We start from the raw sequence: 23,760 nt of genomic DNA on the forward strand, positions 1-23,760 counted from the left end.
CGGCGCAGTCATTTTGATTTCAGAGTTTTCGCTTCGTCTGCGTGATGAATGACTTACTAATCCATGTTCTAATATAAATTCTTATACCGGATAGAACATGAAATCATATTTTTTACCTGTCAGTAGCTGTAAACACTTAATAACGCTGGTACTTTATAGTTTCTAAGTCGTTGTCCAAGGACACAGTTTAGTTCTAAGAGCGCTTGCCAATTCTTTTTGTTGCAGATGCAGGTACGCTTCGTCCATAGCCACATGTCTGAAAAAATGCTAGTTTCATTGTTTCATTCTGGAGTAAACGAAAGAAGTTCCCTTGTTGTGGATGGAGCGTAAAATACAAGCCATTCCCAGTGAAATGAATGTGGCCAGGCAAAACTTGTCGACAGTTTGCCATATGAAACGTTCGCTGCACCGGAAATTGAGAATTTTCCCTCATTTATCTTGCTGCCTCTTCAGCTGCTGAGCCGGTAAGGCAAGTTATCCCCTCCACAAATACCTGCACTCCAATTACAGCGGTTGGCTGCTGCGTTCGAACCGGAAGTACACAGCCAACGCGTGTATAAATCTGGGTTCCATATTTGACTTCAGAATTAATTTAACACGCGGTAACATCACAGCCCGTTTGGACGGCAGGAACAAAACAGTCCGGAGATTCGGAGATTGTGTGGCTCATATTTAAACGGGCAGTGCGGCCTCGGTTAGAAAGCGGCGTAGGGCGTGCGGGAACACAACGTGCTCGATAGCTCTTCAGTGGTAGCTCAGTTGGGATCGAGTTATGGGCCAGTTTACGTCTTTTAAATAGTGGTTATATGGAGGACGAAAATGAAGTAATTTAAGAGAGAGATACTGTCTACCTCGGAAAACTGCATTGATTTCTGTGGTCTTTATTATACCCGTGCTTTTACTGGTCGTAATGGTCAGTTTATGTTGGATGGTTAATCTACCCCGGAAACGTGAATGCTGCGGTCAGCCTGTGGAAAGAGATTGCCAGTACGTAGCAATATATTTTGATTAACAGTTCGTCCATTCGCCTATCCGACTCCGTATTACTTATTTATTTTATATTACGTGTACTATTACTTTTTGGCACGCTGATTAGTGTATAACACTATTACGGAAACTCGTGTGAAGTTAGTGTTTCCTCATCACGCAATTTCCGTGTTTATTAACTGAATCTGACTGTACTTTCTTATTTACTTAGTTTCATGTTCAATGGATCCTCTTACACGATAAATCGTCATGATGTGGCACGAGCTATTTTAGATTCACATCGCAAATTAATGGTTACATACTGAACATCTGTCAGTCTGGTTGTTTTAAAATATGGAGAAGTGAGTAAGTAATTCGTACCGACCACCTTTTACACTTGACTGTCCTAGAAATTCTTCTATTGAAGAGAAGGAATTGCCAACGAGAAACTTTCCAAGTCTGTTTTCAGCTTTTACTTATAATATCACTGGGTAAGTGATCAAAAATATTAATTGCATCATTGTGTACCCCTTTTTATGCTAAAGACAACCTTAATGTAGAGTAATGAATGTCATTTTCCCTTCTGGTAATGTAGTTGTGTACGTTGTTGCTCCTTTTGAACTGTAGTGGTTTATTTACAACAAAGTTCATGAGGGAATAAATATACTGTGAAGCAGTAGTCAGAATGCCCAAATCCTTAAACAGATGTCTAAAAGATGATCGTGAATGAGCACTACATAGTCGTATTATTCTTTTTTGAGTAACGAAGACTTTCTTTCTTAAAAATGAACTACATCAGAAAATGATTCCATGTGCCATTACTGAATAAAAATATGCAACTTACTGATTTGTCCCTCCCCAAGATTTGCTATTATTGTAAGTGCAAATGTGGCTGAATGAAGTTTAGGAGCTCCAAACTGTGCTCCTTCCAATTTAAGTTCTCGTCGATATGATTACGTAAGAACTTCGTTGGTGTAGTGCCCCTAGATAAACAGAACTAAGTATCTTGTCTGTTTTTAAAACTGAGGGTGAAATGATTCGCAGAAAACCAGCCAATGATCTTTTAAGAACTTAGTTTACCATTTCTGCTTTTTCTGTATGTACTAGCGTCACTTGCAAAGACACTAATTCTGCTTGTTGCATATTGGACGGAAAACTGTTTACATGTATGAGGAACAATAGTGGACCTAACATCGAACCTTGGGTAACCTTGTACGTGATTTCTCCACAATGAGAATTATGTCCCCGGGCTATAATGGTTGAATTACTAAATAAAATTTTCTTCATTCTTTTGGTTAGATATGATCCATTGCTTTCTTGGATATCCCATCAGTCCCATAAAACTTCAATTTATCTATCGTGCCAGAAAGTTTTTTAAAGCTTTTGAAATTTATTAAAAGCTTTTGTAAACCACTCACATTCCTAAGTCGTGTTCTTCATCTGATGAAGAGTCATGCAGTAAAATTCCGTCCTTTGTTGCCGTCAGAGGTTGGTGGCGCTGCATTGCATTGCGTCGATCCTTTCGTGAAGTAATTTTGTACGCCAGGGACTGTTAGTTATTATTTCCACTGTTACATTACAAAACCAACTGTTGCGTACAATGGCATTACACGCGCCACCTGCGCCCATTATATTGCAATCATTCAAAATTCGACTATTTCCCCTTTCTTCCGCCCTTCGTATTCTGTCTCAACACAGTTAATTATTTCACAATTACTTCGTATAATTCGACATCACCCCTCTGTGCCGCCATCTACGCTCACTCTTCGCTTCCTATCCCTTAACTACTTCCAATGGGGGTATCCTTCCGGCTGACACTGGTTTACCGTCCCTATCTCATTTGCGACGCTTGCCACCTGTTGTACCAAAAAAAAAAAATTTCAAATGTGTATGAAATCTTCTGGGACTTAACTGCTAAGGTCAGCAGTCCCTAACCTTACACACTACTTAACCTAAATTATCCTAAAGACAAACACACACACCCCAGCCGCACAGTCCATGACTGCAGCGCCTCAGACCGCTCGGCTAATCCCGCGCGGCCCTGTTGTACCGTACGCCCTTCTATGATTTAACTACTTTATCACTCATACATTCATTTCTGTGTCCAGTTACGACGTGACAGTCTGTTGATAAAGCATGTCATTCTTAATGGAGAGACGTCTTCCGAAGTAAGAGTGATATCAGGTGTGCCGCAGGAGATGTTCAAATAGTTCAAATGGCTCTGAGCACTATGGGACTTAACTGCTGTGGTCATTAGTCCCCTAGAACTTAGAACTACTTAAACCTAACTAACCTAAGGACATCACACACATCCATGCCCGAGGCAGGATTCGAACCTGCGACCGTAGCAGTCGCGCGGTTCCGGACTGCGCGCCTAGAACCGCTAGACCACCGTGGCCGGCAGGAGATGTCGTAGGACCGTTGCTATTCACAATATATACACTACTGGCCATTAAAATTGCTACACCAAGAAGAAATGCAGATGATAAACGGGTATTCATTGGACAAATATATTATACTAGAACTCACATGTGATTACATTTTCACGCAATTTGGGAGCATAGATCCTGAGAAATCAGTATCCAGAACAATCACCTCTGGCCGTACTAACAGCCTTGATACTCCTAGGCATTGAGTCAAACAGAGCTTGGATGGCGTGTACAGGTACAGCTGCCCAGGCAGCTTCAACACGATACCACAGTTGATCAAGAATAGTGACTGGCGTATTGTGATGAGCCAGTTGCTCGGCCACGTTTTCAATTGATGAGAGATCTGGAGAATGTGCTGGCCAGGGCAGCAGTCCAACATTTTCTGTATCCAGAAAGACCCGTACAGGACCTGCAACATGCGGTCGTGCATTATTCTGCTGAAATGTAGGGATTCGCAGGGATCGAATGAAGGGTAAAACAACGGGTTGTAACACATCTGAAATCTAACGTCCACTGTTCAGAGTGCCGTCAATGCGAACAAGAGGTGACTGAGACGGGTAACCAATGGCACCCCCTACCATCACGCCGGGTGATACGCCAGTATGGCGATGACGAATACACGCTTCCAACGTGCGTTCACCTCGATGTCGCAAAACACGGATGCGACCATCATGATGCTGTAAACAGAACCTGGATTCATCCGAAAAAATGACGTTTTGCCATTCGTGCACCCAGGTTCGTCGTTAAGTACACCATCGCAGGCGCTCATGTCTGTGATGCAGCGTCAAGGGTAACCGCAGCCATGGTCTCCGAGCTGATAGTCCATGTTGCTACAAACGTCGTCGAACTGTTCGTGCAGATGGTTGTTGTCTTGCAAACGTCCCCATCTGTTGACTCGGGGATCGAGACGTGGCTGCACGATCCGTTACAGCCATGCGGATAAGATGCCTGTCATCTCGACTGCTAGTGATACGAGACCGTTGGAATCCAGCACGGCGTTCCGTATTACACTCCTGAACCCACCGAGTCCACATTTTGCTAACAGTCATTGGATCTCGACCAACGCGAGCAGCAATGTCGCGATACGATAAACCGCAATCACGATAGGCTACAATCCGACCTTCATCAAAGTCGGAAAAGTGATGATACGCTTTTCTCGTCCTTACGCGAGGCATCACAACAACATTTTATCAGGCAACGCCGGTCAACTGCTGTTTGCGTATGAGAAATCGGTTGGAAACTTTCCTCATGTCAGCACGTTGTAGGTGTCGCCAACGGCGCCCGCCTTATGTGAATACTCTGAAGAGCTAATCATTTGCATATCACAGCATCTTCTTCCTGTCAGTTAAATTTCGCGTCTGTAGCACGTCACCTTCGTGGTGTAGCAATTTTAATGGCCAGTAGTGTATAAATGACCTTGTGGATAACATCGGAAGTTCACTGAGGCTTTTTGCGGATGATGCTGTAGTATATCGAGAGGTTGTAGTAATGGAAAATTGTACTGAAATGCAGGAGGATCTGAAACTAATTGATGCATTGTGCAGGAAATGGCAACTGAATCTCAATGTAGACAAGTGTAATGTGCTGCGAATACAAAAAAAGAAAGATCCTTTATCATTTAGTTACAACATAGCAGGTCAGCAACTGGAAGCCGTTAATTCCAGAGATTATCTGGGAGTAGGCATTAGGAGTGATTTAAAATGGAATGACCATATAAAATTAATCGTCTGTAAAGCAGATGCCAGACTGAGATTCATTGGAAGAATCCTAAGGAAATGCAATCCGAAAACAAAGGAAGTAGGTTACAGTACACTTGTTCGCCGACTGCTAGAATACTGCTCACCGGTGTGGAATCCGTACCAGACAGGGTTGATAGAAGAGATAGAGAAGATCCAACGGAGAGCAGCGCGTTTCGTTACAGGATCATTTAGTAATCGCGAACGCTTTACGGAGATGATAGATAAACTCCAGTGGAAGACTCTGCAGGAGAGACGCTCAGTAGCTCGGTACGGGCTTTTGTTGAAGTTTCAACAATATACCTTCACCGAGAAGTCAAGCAGTATATTGCTCCCTCCTATGTATATCTCGCGAAGAGACCATGAAGATAAAATCAGAGAGATTAGAGCACACAGAGGCATACCGACAATCTTTCTTTCCACGAACAGTACGAGACTGAAATAGAAGGGAGAACCGATAGAGGTACTCAAGGTACCCTCCGCCACATACCGTCAGGTGGCTTGCAGAGTATGGATGTAGATGTAGATAAAAGACTTACGTATCGATTTAAATATATATATCGATATATTGTCATACATATGTGGATATAAATACATACTTTTTTTAGAAGCAGGCCTTTGTGGCCGAGCGGTTCTAGGCGCTTCAGTCCGGAACCGCGCTGCTGCTACGATCGCAGGTTCGAGTCCTGCCTCGGTCATGGATGTGTGTGATGTCCTTAGGTCAGTTAGGTTTAATTAGTTCTAAGTCTAGGGGACTGGAGACCTCAGATTTTAAGTCCCATAGTGCTTAGAGCCATTTGAACCATTTTTTCTACAAAGTGTCGATATGTATCGGCGATATTTTTGCCCAACATATCGATAAACAAAGAGGCGATGTCGAGTGCTGATATTTTTATTTTATATTATGTTTCTTCACAATTTTCGATAAATATTTGAAGCTGTTCTTTTGGAATTGTAGTAAAACACTATTTTACTTTCGCTGTGTGAAGGAGTCTTACTACTTTTTGAGCTTTCATCACATCCAATCTTTCTCTTTGACTATGTGAAGCGAGAATAAGTGGCACAAAATAAGAAGTACGATTGCACTAATGGGTGGCAGTGTGAATGGAATAACACGATTTCCGATGTGAAGAAATAGCGCACCATTTGCGTTAAAAAAACAATTAGTACGCAACTAGTATGCTATTTTTCACATCGGCATTCTTCAAAAACAGTTGCTGAAAATGATGAACAAAAATCTAAATGACAAGATCGGTCTTTGCAGCGGGCGCAGTCGTGTGAGGGGAAATGCTTACGTAATCGGTGCTCGGCCCGTTTAGCGTCACCAAGTAATTTTGACACCACAACTGTTAGTTCGCTGGCGTTGGTAGAAAAAAAAAATACAGGAAAGTCGACTTGAAGTGTTCTGGATATATCCGATATGTGACGAAACCGAACGACGAACCCATCAGACAATTTTTATTGTGCCACTTACCTGCAGTTACCATTGTTAGCAAAGTGGTTGTTGCCAAGCGTTAACGTGCATCGTTTCCCTTTAAATTCTTGATCTAAGGCAGATAGGCAGGTTGATAGCTTGTTGATGTGTGTAATATTTTCTAATAAATCAATATTTACATATGCAGTTCTAAAACGTGCAGTATATTTACAACGTACAGCCGATATTTTAATAGGCAGGTACGTCGATACTTTTTCCAGTATATATCGATTCTTTTCTCGATACATCGAGAAGCGCTAATGATATTTTTTTAAATATCGATATATCAGATTGCTGATACTTTTAAAAATATAAAGAGTCCTAATTGTCACACATCGTTATGCGATATTCTTTTATTTTTATGCCACTGTTGGGTGTTTATTTTATTAACAGTACTGGGCGTGTTTGCTTGAGAGGAGAGATTTACGTTTTTCTCGCTGGGAACGTGTGCCCCAGTGTGGACTCTAGTTCCTGATTGTCGGCAGAAGGTGGTCTCATTAGAAGGGAACGACCATTCCCAGGGAGCTGAGCAGTTTCACAGAAATGAGTCAGCGGGCTGCTCTGTGCTTTTGTTGTCTAGAGCCGGCGTGCGTCCTCACTGAGGGAACAGACCGCCGTGCCGCCACTACCATCCCCAAGGAATAGTCCAGAATGACTTGGGACCTTTGCCTTTCGCCGGGAAGTGCTCTAACGACTGGCTACCCAAGCATGAATCACGACCTACCCTCGTAGCTTTACTTTGTGAGTACCTAGTCTCCTACCCTCTAAACTTCAGAGAAGTTCTATTGCAAAACTTGCAGGACTAACACTCCTGGAAAAAGGAACGAGTCTTCTGAAATTGGGAATCGCTGTTCCAACAATGGGATAGAGAATGTCAACGAGAGATGGCTTCGTACATCCCAGCAGGATATGGACAGTATCACTGACTGCTTTGATCTGCCGGATATGAGCGGATGCAGCCCACACAGGTGAGACGAACTTTTTTGACACACGAAGAGTAGTTCTCAGGACATGAAGACCAGCTCCCCTTATAGTGGCAGTGATCTTCCTCGAAATATTGTTCCTTGCATGACCCTCAGTTTCATGTTATGGCAATGTTTCCTTGAAGCACTGCGTACAGTCTGCACCTGCGTCTAGGGGTAGCGTCCTTCATTAGTAATCAAAACGACCTCGGCCCCGGGATCGAACACCACCACCGCTTAAAATTTGACTAAAAATCATCAGCAGTGGCGGCCAAAGACTTCCGGCATAAGAAGTCACTCTCATTCAGCCAACGGTCTTGCCAAAGATGGTGGAAAAGCGGACAGAGATTCAGAGCATTCTCTTGTCCTTGGGCTGGTAAACTGCCCCTAAAGGCGGAAGAATCAGCTATGATCAACACCATGAGGATGCAGAGGGCAATAGAAACCTCTGCATTAAAGACACATAATGTGTACCCACAGGACATGTGGCCTGTAATTGAAAAACTTGATGATGATCTCTCCACTAGCAAAAGATTCTTGACTAGTCCCCCATTCGGATCTCCAGGAGGGTACTGGCATGGGGGAGGTGATCATGAGAAAATGACTCAATAACCAAGGAAAGGTTAACATTCTGCGAGTCAGGGCATGGAATATCAGAAGTTTGAACGTGGTAGGGAGGCCAGAAAATCTGAAAAGGGAAATGCTACGAGGGTTGAGTTGTTTTTGGGGGAGGAGACCAGACAGCGAGGTCATCGGTCTCAACGGATTAGGAAAGGACGGGGAAGGAAGTCGGCCGTGCCCTTTCGAAGGAACCGTCCTGGCATTTGACTGGAGCGGTTTAGGGAAATCACGGAAAACCTAAATCAGGATGGCCGGACACGGGACTGAACCGTCGCCCTCCCGAATGCGAGTCCACTGTGCTAGCCACTGCGCCACCTCGCTCGGTGGAAATGCTAAGACAATCCAGATATAGTGGGTGTCAAGTGAAGTGAAATGGAAAGAAAACAATAAAGGATAATATGAATACCAGCAGAAAAGGATGTAATGGGAGTAGGAATCGTTATGAATAGGAAGGTAGGCCAGACAGTGACTTTCTGTGAACAGTTCAGCGATAGAGTTGTTATCAGAAGCGACAGCAAACCAACACAGACAACGATAGTTCAAGTACATATGCCGATGTCGCAAGCAGAAGATGAAGAGATAGGGAAAGTATGTGAGGATACTGAACGGGTAGTTCAGTATGTAACGGGAGATGACAATCTAATAGTTGCGTGGAATGAGGTTGTAGGGAAAGGAGCTCAAGAAAGGGTTACAGGAGAATATGGGCTTGGTACTGGGAATGAGACGGGAGAAAGACTAATTGAGTTCTACGATAAATTTCAGCTAGCAATAGCGAATACTCTGTTCAAGAATCACAAGTCGAGGAGGTATACTTGGAAAAAGCCTGATGATACGGGAAGGTTTCAGTTAGATTACATCATGATCAGACAGAGATTCCGAAGTCAGCTGGATTGTAAGGTGTATCCAGAAGCACATTTAGACTCAAATCACACTTTAAAAGTGATGAGAGTAGGCTGAAGTTTAAGAAACTAGTCAGCAAGAATCAATGCACAAAGAAGTATTAAGGAATGAAGAGATACGCTTGAAGTTTTCTCAGGTTATAGATAAGGCAATAAGGAATAGATCAGTAGGCAGTTCAGTCGAAGAGGAATGGACATCTCTAAAAACGGCAATCACAGAAGTTAGAAAGTTAACCGTCGGTACGTAGAAGGTAGTTGCGAAGAAACTTAGGGTAACAGAAGAATTACATCAGCTGATCGTTAAAAGAAGGAGATACAAAAATGCTCCATGAAATTCAGAAATACAGAAGTACAAAGCAGTCAGGAATGAAATAAATAGAAACTGCAGGGAAGATAAGGCGAAATGGCTGCAATCGAAAAAGAAATGATTGTTGGAAGGACTGACTCAGCATATAGGAAAGTCAAAACAATCTTCGATGAAATTAAGGGCAACGGTGGAGACATTAAGAGAGCAACGAGAATTCCACTGTTAAATGCAGGGGAGAGAGCGGATAGGTGGAAAGAGTACACTGAAGTCCTCTATGTGGGGGAAGAGTTATCTGACGAGATTTTCTAGAAGACGAAATAGAATTAGACAAAGAAGAAACAGGGGATCCAGTATTAGAATTACAATTTAAAAAAGCCTTTGAACACTTAAGATTGAATAAGACGGAAGTGATAGATAATATTCCATCAGAATTTCTAAAATCATTGGGGGAAGTGGCAACAAAACGACTGTTCACATTGGTGTGTAGAATGTATGAGTTTGGTGATATATCATCAGAATTTCATAAAACATCATCCACACAATCCCGACGATCGCAAGAGCCGACAAGTGCGAGAATTATCTCACAATTAGCCTAACAGCTCATGCATCCAAGTTAGTGACAAGAATAATATACAGAAGGGTGGCAAAGAAAATTGAGAATGAGTTAGATGACGATCAGTTTGGCTCTTGTAAAGGCATCAGAGAGGCAATTCTGACGTTGCGGTTGATAATGGAAGCAAGACTAAATAAAAAACTAAACAAATTCATAGCTTTTCTCGACCTGGAACCTGATGACACTGACATCCTAAATGAACGAAGGAGAATTACATGATCTGGTGAGGGGAATGACTAGTCTAACGAGTACAGAATATGGACTGAGGGTACATGGAAGTAATGAGGGGTAGCATAAATGAGAACAACAAGAAACATAACATCAGGTTTGGTGATCGTGATGCAGACGAAGTTAAGAAATTCTCCTACCTACGCAGCGTTACGGACAGACTAGGGTGGACATCAAAAACAGATTAGCACTGACAGAAAGGGCATTCCTAGCCAATAGAAGTCTACTAGTATCAAACACACGTCTTTATTTGAGGAGGAAATTTCTGAGAAAATACATTTTAAGCACAGCGTCGTATATTTGTGAGACATGGACTATGGGGAAACCGGAACAGAAGAGAATGGATGCATCTGAGATGTGGTGCTACAGAAGAACGTTGAAAATTTGTTTGACTGATGAGGTGAGGAATGAGGAGGTTCTCCGGAGAGTAGGCTGGAAAAGGAATATATGAAAACAGTGAAAAGATGGAGGGTCAGGATGGCAGGTCATCTGGTAATACATATTCACAGTATTCACCCGGGCTTGGAACTGGCTATAACACTACTAGAATCCTCAGTCCTCAACCTGAACAAGCTGATTTATATTCCATGTAAGTCTGTAACGTATATAGTTTCACATCTCCACCGACAAATTTTCGTAGGTTCTTCATGGATACCTTCCGAGAGTTTTTCATTAAGGGACACATGGTCTCGTTGACTCCTAACAGAATAATGAGTAATACATGTATACTAAGTCTGCCTGTGCAGTGTTTGTTCGATCGGCTGAGCCGCTGAAGACCATGTTTCCCTCATCCCAAAATACTTGGAAGGTACTCCTGAAGAACTCTTGAAAGTTTGTCAGTGGAGCTGTGAAACAAAAGAAGTTTTTCCATCAATGGCAGTTGACGACAACACCGTACAGTAGTTTTACCAGAGTCCTATGCCTCAGAAACAACAGCAATCAAGGGAAGAACAAAAATCGAGAATGTGGAAAAACAAGAGAGGAAAGTACTGAGAACGATCTACGGGCCAGTTCAGAAGGATGGGATCTGGATAATGAATCCGACAAAAGAACTGTAGGAACGGACGAAGACAAACAACATCAAGAAGAAAAGGGTTCAAATGGCTCTGAGCACTATGGGGCTTAAAATCTAAGGTCATCAGTCGCCTATACTTGTTTTGTTGTTGTGGTCTTCAGTCCTGACACTGGTTTGATGCAGCACTCCATGCTACTCTATCCTGTGCAAGCTTCTTCGTCTCCCTGTACCTACTGCAGCCTACATCATTCTGAATCTGCTTAGTGTATTCATCTCTTGGTCTCCCTCTACGATTTTTACCCTCCACGCTGCCCTCCAATACTAAATTGGTGATCCCTTGATGTCTCAGAACATGTCCTACCAACCGATCCCTTCTTCTAGTCAAGTTGTGCCACAAACTCCTCTTCTCCCCAATTCTATTCAATACCTCCTCATTAGTTATGTGACTTTCCTTGTTCCCAGTACGTCTTATCATGAATCTACAATGGATGTGTCGGGGCCCCGGCAGATTCGCCCCCAGGCCCCCAAAGCGGAAGGCTGGCGCGCTACCACCGAGCGTGCGGGCCGCTTTGGATACATTGCGGTCTCTGGCAGGCAAAGCATTCGCGATCATGCCTTGTCCAGAGCATCCGGCAGCAGGGCAATCCCGCGGCCAATCGGAGCTTGTGGTGCCAAGTTTCCGCAGTTTAAAAATTGTGCGTTGTGGACCTACACAACATTAGTAATTTTGGTTCCTACTCGCATTACCTATCCAGGGTTAAAATTTCGTGACACAATTTTGCTCCGCTCTGTAGACACGAAATTGTTTCCAGAATGCAGCAGATTGTTCATTGTATTCAAAATTCCTGTTTCGAGTTTCGATCCGGCACACTGTTTTAATGTGTCAGTTGTTGTTGTTGTGGTCTTCAGTCCTGAGACTGGTTTGATGCAGCTCTCCATGCTGCTCTATCCTGTGCAAGCTTCTTCATCTCCCAGTACCTACTGCAACCTACATCCTTCTGAATCTGTTTAGTGTATTCATCTCTTGGTCTCCGATTTATACCCTCCACGCTGCCCTCCACTAGTAAATTGATGATCCCTTGATGCCTCAGAATATGCCCTACCAACAAATCCCTTCTTCTAGTCAAGTTGTGCCACAAATTTCTCTTCTCTCCAATTCTATTCAATATCGCCTCATTAGTTATGTGATCTAGACAGGTAATCTTCAGCATTCTTCTGTAGCACCACATTTCGAAAGCTTCTATTCTCTTCTTGTCTAAACTATTTATCGTCCACGTTTCACTTCCATACATGGCTACACTCCATACAAATACTTTCAGAAACGACTTCCTGACACTTAAATCTACACTCGATGTTAACAAATTTCTCTTCTTCAGAAACGCCTTCCTTGCCATTGCCAGTCTACATTTTATATCCTCTCTACTTCGACCATCATCAGTTATTTTGCTCCCCAAATAGGAAAACTCGTTTACTACTTTAAGCGTCTCATTTCCTAATCTAATTCCCGCAGCATCACCCGATTTAATTCGACTACATTCCATTATCGTCGTTTTACTTTTGTTAATGTTCATCTTATATCTTCCTTTCAAGACACTGTTCATTCAGTTCAGCTGCTCTTCCAGGTCCTTTGCTGTCTCCGCCAAACCTCAAAGTTTTTATTTCTTCTCCATGGATTTTAATTCCTACTCCAAATTTTTCTTTTGTTCCCTTTACTGCTTGCTCAGTATACAGATTGAATAACATCGGGGATAGGCTACAACCCTGTCTCACTCCCTTCCGAACCACTGCTTCCCTTACATGCCCCTGGACTCTTATAACTGTCATCTGGTTTCTGTACAATTTGTAAATAGACTTTCGCTCCCTGTATTTGCACCCTGCCACCTTCAGAATTTGAGAGAAAGTATTCTAGTGAACATTGTCAAAAGCTTTCTCTAAGTCTACAAATGCTAGAAACGTGGGTTTTCCTTTCGTTAATCTATCTTCTAAGATAAGTCGTAGGGTTAGTATTGCCTCACGTGTTTCATTATTTCTACGGAATCCAAACTGATGTATCAGTAACTTTCGTGAAGTAAACTAATTATAAAATGTTTATTATGTACCACATTACTCACAACACGACATGTTTCATTGCATCTTGTACTATTCCTAAGTTATTATCTGATATAAAAACTTGATTTGGCTAGCAACCGACGGTATATCTCGCTCAATGTGAAGCATGACCATTATTTTTCGAATAGCAGCAAATGAAAAGATACTGCAGCAGGCTATAATGTTTTTACGTTCTCAACATATTATTTCCACATTATAGGGCCAGATTGGAACAAAATAGAGCAGCGATTACAAAGTACAGACGGTTTTACCGAAGGGCATCCAGCGCTCATTTGACTGCGATGAAGCGAAGAGCACGACGAACTGCGCCGCAACAGGAATTTGCCGCAGTGATTTATTCGTAATGTGTGGCTGGTCTGGGAGGGGCAGTCGCCAGATGTCGCGAGCCCGCCGCAGCCAGTCAGGTCTAGGGTCGGCGGGGGCGGACCCGTGCGCTGTTATTCTTCCGATGTCGGGGCGGCCGCCGTATCGACAGGTACGGAGAAATTGGCTATCATCGCGTAACCCAAATATTTTCACCAATCGATAAACTATTATGGTCTATTTATATGGACAATATCGCGAAGAAAGGCGACTGCGGTGGAGGGCGGCGGCTGCGGTTTGAGGCAAAGAGGGAGGTCGCTGCGATTTTTAGTTCTTACTGCCGTGCTGCAATTCTGTTGCGAAAACAGCGAATAGTGGCTATTTAAGCGCCGCAGGGAGTAATGTCGCGAACACATGAACGTGAGCAGTAAAATGTCATTTGGTGCAGAGTTCGGTCAGGATCTAAAATAAGAGTCATGCCGGGTCGTGGAACCCAAATATAACAAAGAATAATGCAGTGCACGGAAAAACAAGAAATTACAGTACAGAGCACGAGTTTATGTTCAGTAATCGAAATGGCTTTTTTAAATTTATTTGATTGATTCAGATTTTAAGGCCACCATCTGACGGTTGGATAGATTTGTGTCATGCGGCAGCGTTTAAGTGTATCGGCTAGCTTTGCTAATGCAATCAATTTTTATAGTCTCTAGTTACAGTGTTTTAAATTCATGACACCCATCAGAGCCACTCGCAGTGGTTTATGTGACCCTATAAATTATGTGTCCTTTGGAAGTCAGATCTAGATGCTGGAGAGATCTGGAGAGATTGAATAAGGGTCCCTAACCGTTCTTAGTTAGTTAGTTAGTTACTTGTTCCATTGATCAATAGCACGGAAAAACCGTTATGATGTGGAACGTGTCAAATGCACAAGCAATGCGCACAGGAAACAAGTTTTTCTTTTTTTTACATTATAGTGTTATACCTAAATATTTGTATTATCTATCCCATTCCCTAAAATGGCACAAAATGCATATATTATATCTCCAGATTTATTTACTCATATTCAAAAATTCACCTATGGTATAGAAGGAGTTGTCAAGGAGGTAAGATTTCAATTTGTTTTTGAAAATATTACTGCTGTCTGTCAGACATTTTATTTCATCTGGTAATTTATCAAAAAGTTTTATAGCAGCATATTTTACCCCTTTCTGTGCCAAAGATAGATTAAGTAAAGGATAGTGTAGGTCTTTCTTTTTTCTGGTATTGTAGTCATTAATGTCGCTGTTGATTTTAAACTGGTCCATGTTGTTGAGAAAAAATTTCATTACTGAGTAAATGTATTGTGAAGCAGTTGTAAGAATTCCTAACCTTTTAAACAGATGCCTACAAGATGTGCGACTATGAACCCCACACATTATTCTAACTACTATCTTTTGAGCAGTGAATACCTTTTGCCTAAGTGTTGAGTTGCCCCAGAATATTGTTCCGTACGACATAAGAGAGTGAAAGTATGCAAAGCATGTTAGCTTACTAATTTCTACAGCCTCAAAATTGGCAATTATTCTGATTGAAAAAGTTGCTGAATCTAGTCGCTTTAGGAGATCTAAAATATGAATTTTCCAATTAAGATTCTCATCTATATGAACACCCAGAAACTTAGTATGCTCTACCCTGGCTACTGACTTCTTTTGATGTGTTACGTTTATTGAAGGAATTATACTTTTTGCAGCAGAAAATTGGATGTACTGCGTTTTTTCAAAGCTCAGAGCAAGCCCATTCGCAGAAAACCAATTAATAACTTTTCCAAAGACCTTATTTGTATCATTTTCTATCGGAATTTATTTTACTGGATTAATAATTATGCTTGTATCATCAGCAAGCAGTGTCAGTTAGGTATCTTGTTTCACGTAAGAAGGGGGTCATTCACATATATCAAGAACGGGTGCGGACCTATGATCGAACCTTGTGAAACACCTTATGTAATTTCACCCCAGTTAGATGAAGTGGCAAACTCCTCTGAATCACTTGAAGCATATAAAGAGACTTTTTGCTTCCTGTTCTGTAGATATGACTTGAACCATTCATATGATCTTCCATTTATAACATAGAATTGTAATTTCTCTAACATAATGTCATGGTTCACACAATTAAATGCTTTGGATAAGTAGGATATTCCTACTGGTGACTTTCACTATTTAAAGACTCTATTATGTGGACAGTGAAATTGTATACTGCTGTCTCAGTGGAACAGCATATCTGAAATCCGAACTGAGATTTACTAAGTATCCTATTACTGTTGAGATAGCTAACCACTCTTGAGTACACTACTTTCTCAAAGATTTTTGAAAATGCTGTAAGCAAGGATACTGCCCGGTAATTATTGACATCAGTGGTTTCCCCCTTTTTGTAGAGAGGCCTGGCAATGGCATATTTTAACCTGTCTGGAAAAATACCCTGAATCAGTGATGCATTACATATGTGACTCAAAACATCAGCTGTAATTACTCCACATTGTTTTAACACCTAGTTAGAGATGTCATCCACTCCAACAGAACATTTATTTTTCAAAGATTTAATAAATTTCCTTATTTCACAAGAGGTTGTTAGATGAAGCTTAATCTGACTAAAATTTTTCAAAACTGACTCTTCCATGTGTTGCCTGGCTTTTTCTTTTGAACTATTCTCACCAATTTTTTCTCCGGCACTTAAGAAATGATTGTTAAATACATTGGCTACCTGTGTACTGTTGGTTAAAAAGATCTCATTCTCTTTAACATTAATGCTACCTACCCAAGGGGTTACTTTTCCTGTCTCCTTTCTAACAACATTCCACATTGATTTGATTTTATTGCTGGAGTTGTTAATTTCTTCTCTAACATACATATTTCTTCATTTCCTTACAACTTTTTTCAGTATGTTACAATAATTTTTTTATAGTGTAAAACTACTTCTGGATCTTTACTAGTTCTTGCTGTCTCATACAGTTTTCTTTTTCTTTCTGAAGACACTTTAATACCTGTAGTAATCCAAGCTTTCTTTAAAAAGTTTGTGGTGTTACATTTAGTAATTTTCTTTGGAAAACAATGTTCAAAAAGGGCTGTGTCCCCAGCGGAGAAGACAGCTCGTCGGTCGTGGGATCTTGATCGGCGGAGGCTGCTGTGCTGTCAACTTGAACCGGTGAGTGTGCTTTTTATGGGATGCCACTTGCCCAGGTTATTCTCCGTATCTACAGAGGCAAGATACGTAGTACTGACAATGATAGTGAGCGACACCTCTCATTAATGTATCCAGTTTGGTATATTTTAAATAATCACATATTTTACACCGTCTGCTACAACATTGGACATAGATTTCTTAACTGTACGATAACTTTTTTGACACCTTCTGATATAGAGTACGACTTGTCCGCCTCTGAAAAACGCCCAAAACAGAAGCTACATGTCCGTCCCTTCAGAATGCCCGAAACACAGTAAATGTCCGACTCTTCAGAACGTCCGAAACAGAATGACTAGCGCAGCTGAAGTACTTCGCCTCCAAGGCGCATCACAGCGACCCGAAGGTGTCCCGTTACTCTTATGTTTCTCAAAGCTAGTGAAATTTAATAATGGTTCAAATGGCTCTGAACACTATGGGCCTTAACTTCTGAGGTCATCAGTCCCCTAGAACTTAGAACTACTTAAACCTAACTAACCTAAGGACATCACGCACACCCATGCCCGAGGCAGGATTCGAACCTGTGACCGTAGCAGTCGCGCGGTTCCAGACTGTAGCAACTAGAACCGCTTGGTCACCACGGCCGGCTTTAATAATGGCTCTAAGCACTATGGGACTTAACTTCTGAGATCATCAGTCCCATAGACTTAGAACTACTTAAACCTAACTAACCTAAGGACATCACACACATCCATGCCCGAGGCAGGATTCGAACATGCGACCGTAGCAGCAGCACGGTTCCGGACTGAGGCGTCTAGAACCGTTCGGCCTCAAATTTAATAAACAAAAAACGGTGGACTCGTAGGGTAACCATCAGAGATTGTCATACTGAGAACTGTGTTAAATACAATGAGAAGCATATAAACAATTAATAAGAGAATATAGGCATTTTGGCGCCTAGCACCCGAACGTGTCGACTAATCAGAAACAAATTTAGTACAATTGGCGGACTCTCTCACGGGAGTTGTACATACTGTTACCATCTGTCTCTTGTACCTCACTCCACTTTTGTACCATATGCTACTTCACGTGTATCAAGCTGCATCAAGGTGAACTTCTAGCAAAATAAAATATTGGCGACCTCAGCCAGGAATATCACAAACCTCATGAGGACTTCCTGGCCGAATTTGCGTGATGGTCCTGTTCGCTATTGTGGTCGCAAGGGTCACTCTCCCTTTGTAGGGGGAACAGGGGCGTAGCTACCGCCTGCGGGGCCGAGATCAAGTACCCAAAGTGAGACCCCCCTCCCTCTAATTTCCTGCATACTGCCACCAAATCTCCACGCTGTAGCGTGCTGAGAGTAAAAATTTCGTAGATATTCTCAACTTTTCGAAACGTAGTGCTGCTTTGCGATTAGGCCCTACAGCACCTTTAAGGATTAGATTCAGATTTTGCTTGCTTCGTTGTTTGGTTGGTTGGTTCGGGGGAGGGGACCAAATAGCGAGGTTAGGGAAGGATGGGGAAGGAAGGCGGCCATGCTCTTTCGAAGGAACTATGACGGAAAACCTGAATCAGGATGGCCGGAAGCGGGTTAGCACGTTCGTCCTCCCGAATTTGAGTCCAGTGTGCTAGACCTACTTCGTTTTAGCACACTATTGTACGCAGGGTGTTCCGAAATCCCCGTTTCAACCTTGTAGGACTTCTAGAAGGGATTGTGTACATAATGTTTTGAACAGGAAACCATGTGCGGAAACGTAAAGTTTCCGAGCTACAGCCATTTAAAAACATATATACTAGGTAGGTATGCAACTGGGTCGTTATGGTAGGGGGTTGTTGCGTCGGATCGATTGATGTCATCTGGCGTTCTGTCCCACCTCTCTCAACTGGTTCGACCCTCTTTCACGTGCCTGTGAGTGTTAGAGCAACGGGTTAAGTACACGTTTGCGAATACGCCGACATGAGCTGTCTGAACGACGTGGCTCACGGTTATGGAAGAGTTGCTGTCGTCTTTGTCATGACTGTTCTCAAAGTCCGGCTCCATCGCATATCCCTTTCGCCACAGTCGCCCAACGGCTTCGAGAAAGGATACCTTCACCGTCAAAAGGCGTGACTGTGGCGCTCCAAGCCGACACCACATTCCCGAATTGGTAGAGGCCGTACTGCATAACGGTGAAGAGACACTAGCAATTTCTTTCGCTATTAATGACTGGAATTGTAAAACAAGTTATGTGCTGCGTCATGCCAGATCAGTTACTTGTAAAAGTGGTCGCGTTACTAACATGTTTTAAAATGATTTGCAACTCAAAATACGAGGGTTGGAACTTAAATAGTGGCAACTATTTATTCACAACCGATACAAAAGAGTTGCATGTTTGTTCCTGTTACTGTCCTTCAAAGTAGTCACCACAGTTGTGTGGAACCCGTTGCCAGCGATGTGGAAGGCGTAGTATACCGTTAGCAGAGCCTGTTCTGTTGATGGTGTGAATGGAGCGGTCTACTGCCTGTTGAATCTCTGGAACAGTTCTGAAGCGAATGTCACAAAGTGGTTCCTTCATCTTCGAAATCAAATCAAAGTCACAAGAACATAAGTCCGGGGAGAATGGTGGACGGTACAGTACTTCCCAATCCCATCGACCGAACAGAGCAGCCACAGCTTGCGCTGTATGCCCCCGCGCATTGTCATGCAAAATGATGGGTGGGTTGCGCAGAACGTGTCGCCGCTTCTTTCGCAAAGATGGTCGCAGGTGATGCTCCGAAAACGAACAGCAATGCTGTGCATTGACGGTCTGCCGTGGAGGAACGTAATGCGTAGGATAACACCACGAGAATCACCATAACTTTCACCATACTGGGCCTCTGACGCACTTTTAGACTTTCGTGGTGACCCACAATGACGCCATTCGTTGGACTGGAGTTTCAGTTTTGGCTTGTACGGTGTGGCCCATGTCTCACCCATTGTTTCGATACAGCGAAAGAAAGCCTCTCCTTCGCGCTCATAGCGCTCCAAATGCGTCTGAGCAGCGTCGTAACGCATCAGTTTCTGCATTTCCGTCAAGTCGTGCGGAACCCATCGTGATGCAGTTTTTCGCATGCCCAGGCGATCCTTCAGGATGCCAAGCACAGTCACATGCGCCAATCCGGTTTCGTGGGCGAGCTCACGAATCATATGGCGTCGATCACAGTCCACTAACGCGGCAACGGCATGCACTTCTTCAGAGACGCTAGGACGACCTGCCCGATGCATTTCTGCCACAGTTTGCCAACCTTCGTTGAAGGCTTTTACCCAACGTGCCACTGTTTTGTACAGCAATTCCGATTCCCCGCACGCCTCTTGAAGATCTTGATGACACTGTCGTGCTGTACGACCTCTGGCACATTCAATCTTGATCCAACTCCGTTGTTCCTCTTCCGAAAACATAGCGACACAAGTGACTGTGTTTCCTTCGGCTGTGTGCACACCGGTGACGTGGGACGGGCGGGTCCATTTGCTCGGAGGTAAGGTAGGTATGTCAACAACGTGTGCTATCAGCGACAGTAGTAGATTCCATTGCATAGTGTCTCCACAGCAGCGTTGCCACTATTTAACTTCCAACCCTCGTATTATCTACTCATTCTCCTCTACAAGTCTTAGATGTCTGTAACGGGAATTTCCGAACACCCTCTATGCTGCTTACGATAGATGCTCTGTCATAGTATTGTTCATACCGTGTCCCTTTCGTTCTGTGGATTCACTTAACTGATGTTCGAGGTTCGAGGTTGATGTTTCAACTGGATAACGGAGGTGTCATCTCGAAAGTCGTCCTTGCACGAGAGGTGAAAGCTGATGCAGACGTGGAGCTGTAAGGGTTTTGTTACGTCAGTTCGTTATTTGACACTGAAGTAACAATACCACACTTCAAACACGAAATAAGTTATATGCTATTTTGGCAACGTGCAACTAAAGGTTTAACCAATAAGAGGTAAGTACGGTCTCTGCGTCCCAAGTAAAACTTGTAAGAGGCGATAATGGATTTCATCGTTTTCAGCTGAAGCTCACATTTGGTGAGTGTTATAACTTACGTCGTAAGAATATATGCCGTTTCAAAGCAACAGTTTGTGGAGGATCTCCCGAAAACACGTCATCACCGATATACGTCGTATTGATGGTTAAAGAATTTTAGTATTTCCTTATTTTCGCACTGTACCTTTGCGCGTTATGAAAGTAAACGGCTTCAAGGCAATGTCACATTCCACAGTCTCCAAACATACGTTGTTCTTGGCGTTCAGCGTTACTTAATAACATATCGGAGACTAAGCCTTCAGGACACTGGATTCTGAAGAAGGGAAACAGGAGTAATCCGATGGGTTACAGACCCATGTCACTGACGTCAGTTTGCAGTAGAATTTTGGAACATGTGCTGTGTTCGAACACTATGAATGAGTTCGAACTGTCTGTTGACAAATAATAAACACGGATTCAGAAAATATCGCTTTTATGCAACGCAGCTAACTCTTTATTCACATGAAGTAATGAGTGCTGTCGACAGAGGATCTAAAATTGATTCTGTATTTCTCGATTTTCCAGAGGGTTTTTGACACCATTCCTCAAAAGAGACTTGTGTGCCTATAAAGTATCCTTTCAGTTGTGCGGCTGGATTCGTCACTTTCTGTCAGAGAGGTTCGTACTAATTGACCGAAAGTCGTCTAGTAAAACAGAAGTGATATCTGGCGTTCCCCAAGGTAGTGTTATAGGCCCTCTGCTGTTCATAATCTATATAAACGACTGAAGAGACAATTTGAGCAGCCCTCTTAGACTGTTTGCAGATGATACTGCCGTTTACCGTCTAGCGAAGTCATTAGCAGTGCGCAGTACTAAAGCATCGACTGCACACCACCAGCACAGCGCAGAGAAACTTCATCAAGAAGGCGCTGACCGACGCGCCAATGGAAAGAGCGGGCAGCGCCACACCTCCAGGAATACAGAGTTCAGGGTCCCCAGCCAACGCTGACTTGGCGCACTAGTGTTACCGTTACCACGGCCGCGGCCAGACTTGCGGCTCGTCAGATGCGGCAAGGTTTGCACGGAAAGGTGCTGCGCAAGGCGCACCTAGCAGGCTTGGCCAGCACTTTGTCATGCGACCAGCCTCCGGGCAGCGCGCCTCTGCGGCCGAAGTTACACGCAGCTGAATGGGGCAGCGCGCACTTTGCACTGCCAGTATGCGGCCAGACGTCAGTGAGATTCCAGCTGTGGAGATATTTTATTATTTGTTTGGTGCTGCGTGTCTGCAGAAGGATCTTGCTGTCATCATGGACTTTGATACGGAGAAATTTTGTTATAAACATGAGGGAGCGGCCTGCTTTGTGGGACTTGTCATCTGAAGAATATGCTGACTAAAATGTGAAAAAGAGAATGTGGGAGGAAGTGACTATGAAGTTCAGGGGCAGAGAATGTGCAACACCGCAGGAACAAAACACGCTGTGTAAGTTCTATTGCATTTATTTACCTTTATTAACACAACATGTACATATAATTCAGACTTCAGTAAATGCAATCCAACTGCCATGGCAGAGCTCCTTCATGTATAAATTAATCGGCAAAGCGTTTCTGTAGCGTGAACTGGATGCACGTCTACGTATTGTAAGTAGGCTGTTTAGGTTTTTATATTGGTAACGCCACGTAGCGCTCTGTATGAAAATCACTGGCTGTGCTGTGTGCAGCCTGTGGCTGGGTGGCATTGTTGGAATTTGCTATTGTAGTGTTGGGCAGTTGGCTGTTGGAGGTGAGCCGCCAGCAATGGTGGATGTGGGGAGAGAGCTGGCGGAATTTTGACAGCGGACGATCTGGATGTGTGTCCATCAGAAAGAGTAAATTTGTAATATTGGATACCATGGACTGATATATACATTATGATTTTTGAACGCTATTAAGGTAAATACATTGTTTGTTCTCTATCAAAATCTTTCATTTGCTAACTATGCCTATCAGTAGTTAGTGCCTTCAGTGGTTTGAATCTTTTATTTAGCTGGCAGTAGTGGCTAGTAGTTTGAGTAACGAAGATTTTTGTGAGGTAAGTGATTTGTGATACGTATAGGTTAATTTAGTCAGGACTATTCTCTTGTAGGGATTATTGAAAGTCAGATTGCGTTGTGCTAAAAAATATTGTGTGTCAGTTTAAGCACAGTGATGTATAATTTTTCTGAGGGTATGGCGACCCAGCCAGGATACCTCATTGGAATCTTCTGATTTTTTCTTGTAGTTTGTGTAATTAGTGTAGCTATTGTTTATTGCTAGTGCGTAATTGTAGAGAGAATCTTCTTTGTAGTTGTAGTTTTTCATTGTTGTACAGTAAAACAGTAGTGGTATGCATGCAGATTTGCACCAAGTATTTCGCAGATGTGCTTGCAATTAAGTAGATAATATTTTCATTGCTATGCTAATGTTTTTTCTTATTTTGCTCTTCAAATTGTGCTTTTCTGTGTTATCGTGTGAAATATTGTGACAATAATGGCGTGTGAAAAACGTAATACTAGGCTACAAAGTAAACTGAGAAATGATAGTGAAGATGAAAGAAGTGTGTTAGCGCCACCGTGTAATGAATAAACTAATGTTCAAAGTAGTAATTTGGTAATTGTGCATAGGGAAATAGAGCAGGCTGCAAATAATGGTGTAGACAGTGAAACAATTAGTGAACAGGGAAGCATTATCGATCGATCGGTCGGCAACAGCTCGCCTCAGGAATCTGAAATGACAGGACACAATCTTGCAAATACTGTAGATTCAGATTTTGCGTCCTCACCTTTTTCTCAAATAAGTCAAGACACATTTTCTGCTTTTCAAAATTTGAGTATTGGCGGTTCAAATTCACTGCCGAATAGCACTGAGGAACATGTTTTAGACACCAGTGCATTGTTATTACAGTTAATGCAACAAATGGGACAAAGGCTACAAAAGTTAGACACAACGCT

This window comes from Schistocerca cancellata, chromosome 7 (assembly GCF_023864275.1).
Source record: "Schistocerca cancellata isolate TAMUIC-IGC-003103 chromosome 7, iqSchCanc2.1, whole genome shotgun sequence".
Classification (NCBI taxonomy): domain Eukaryota; kingdom Metazoa; phylum Arthropoda; class Insecta; order Orthoptera; family Acrididae; genus Schistocerca; species Schistocerca cancellata.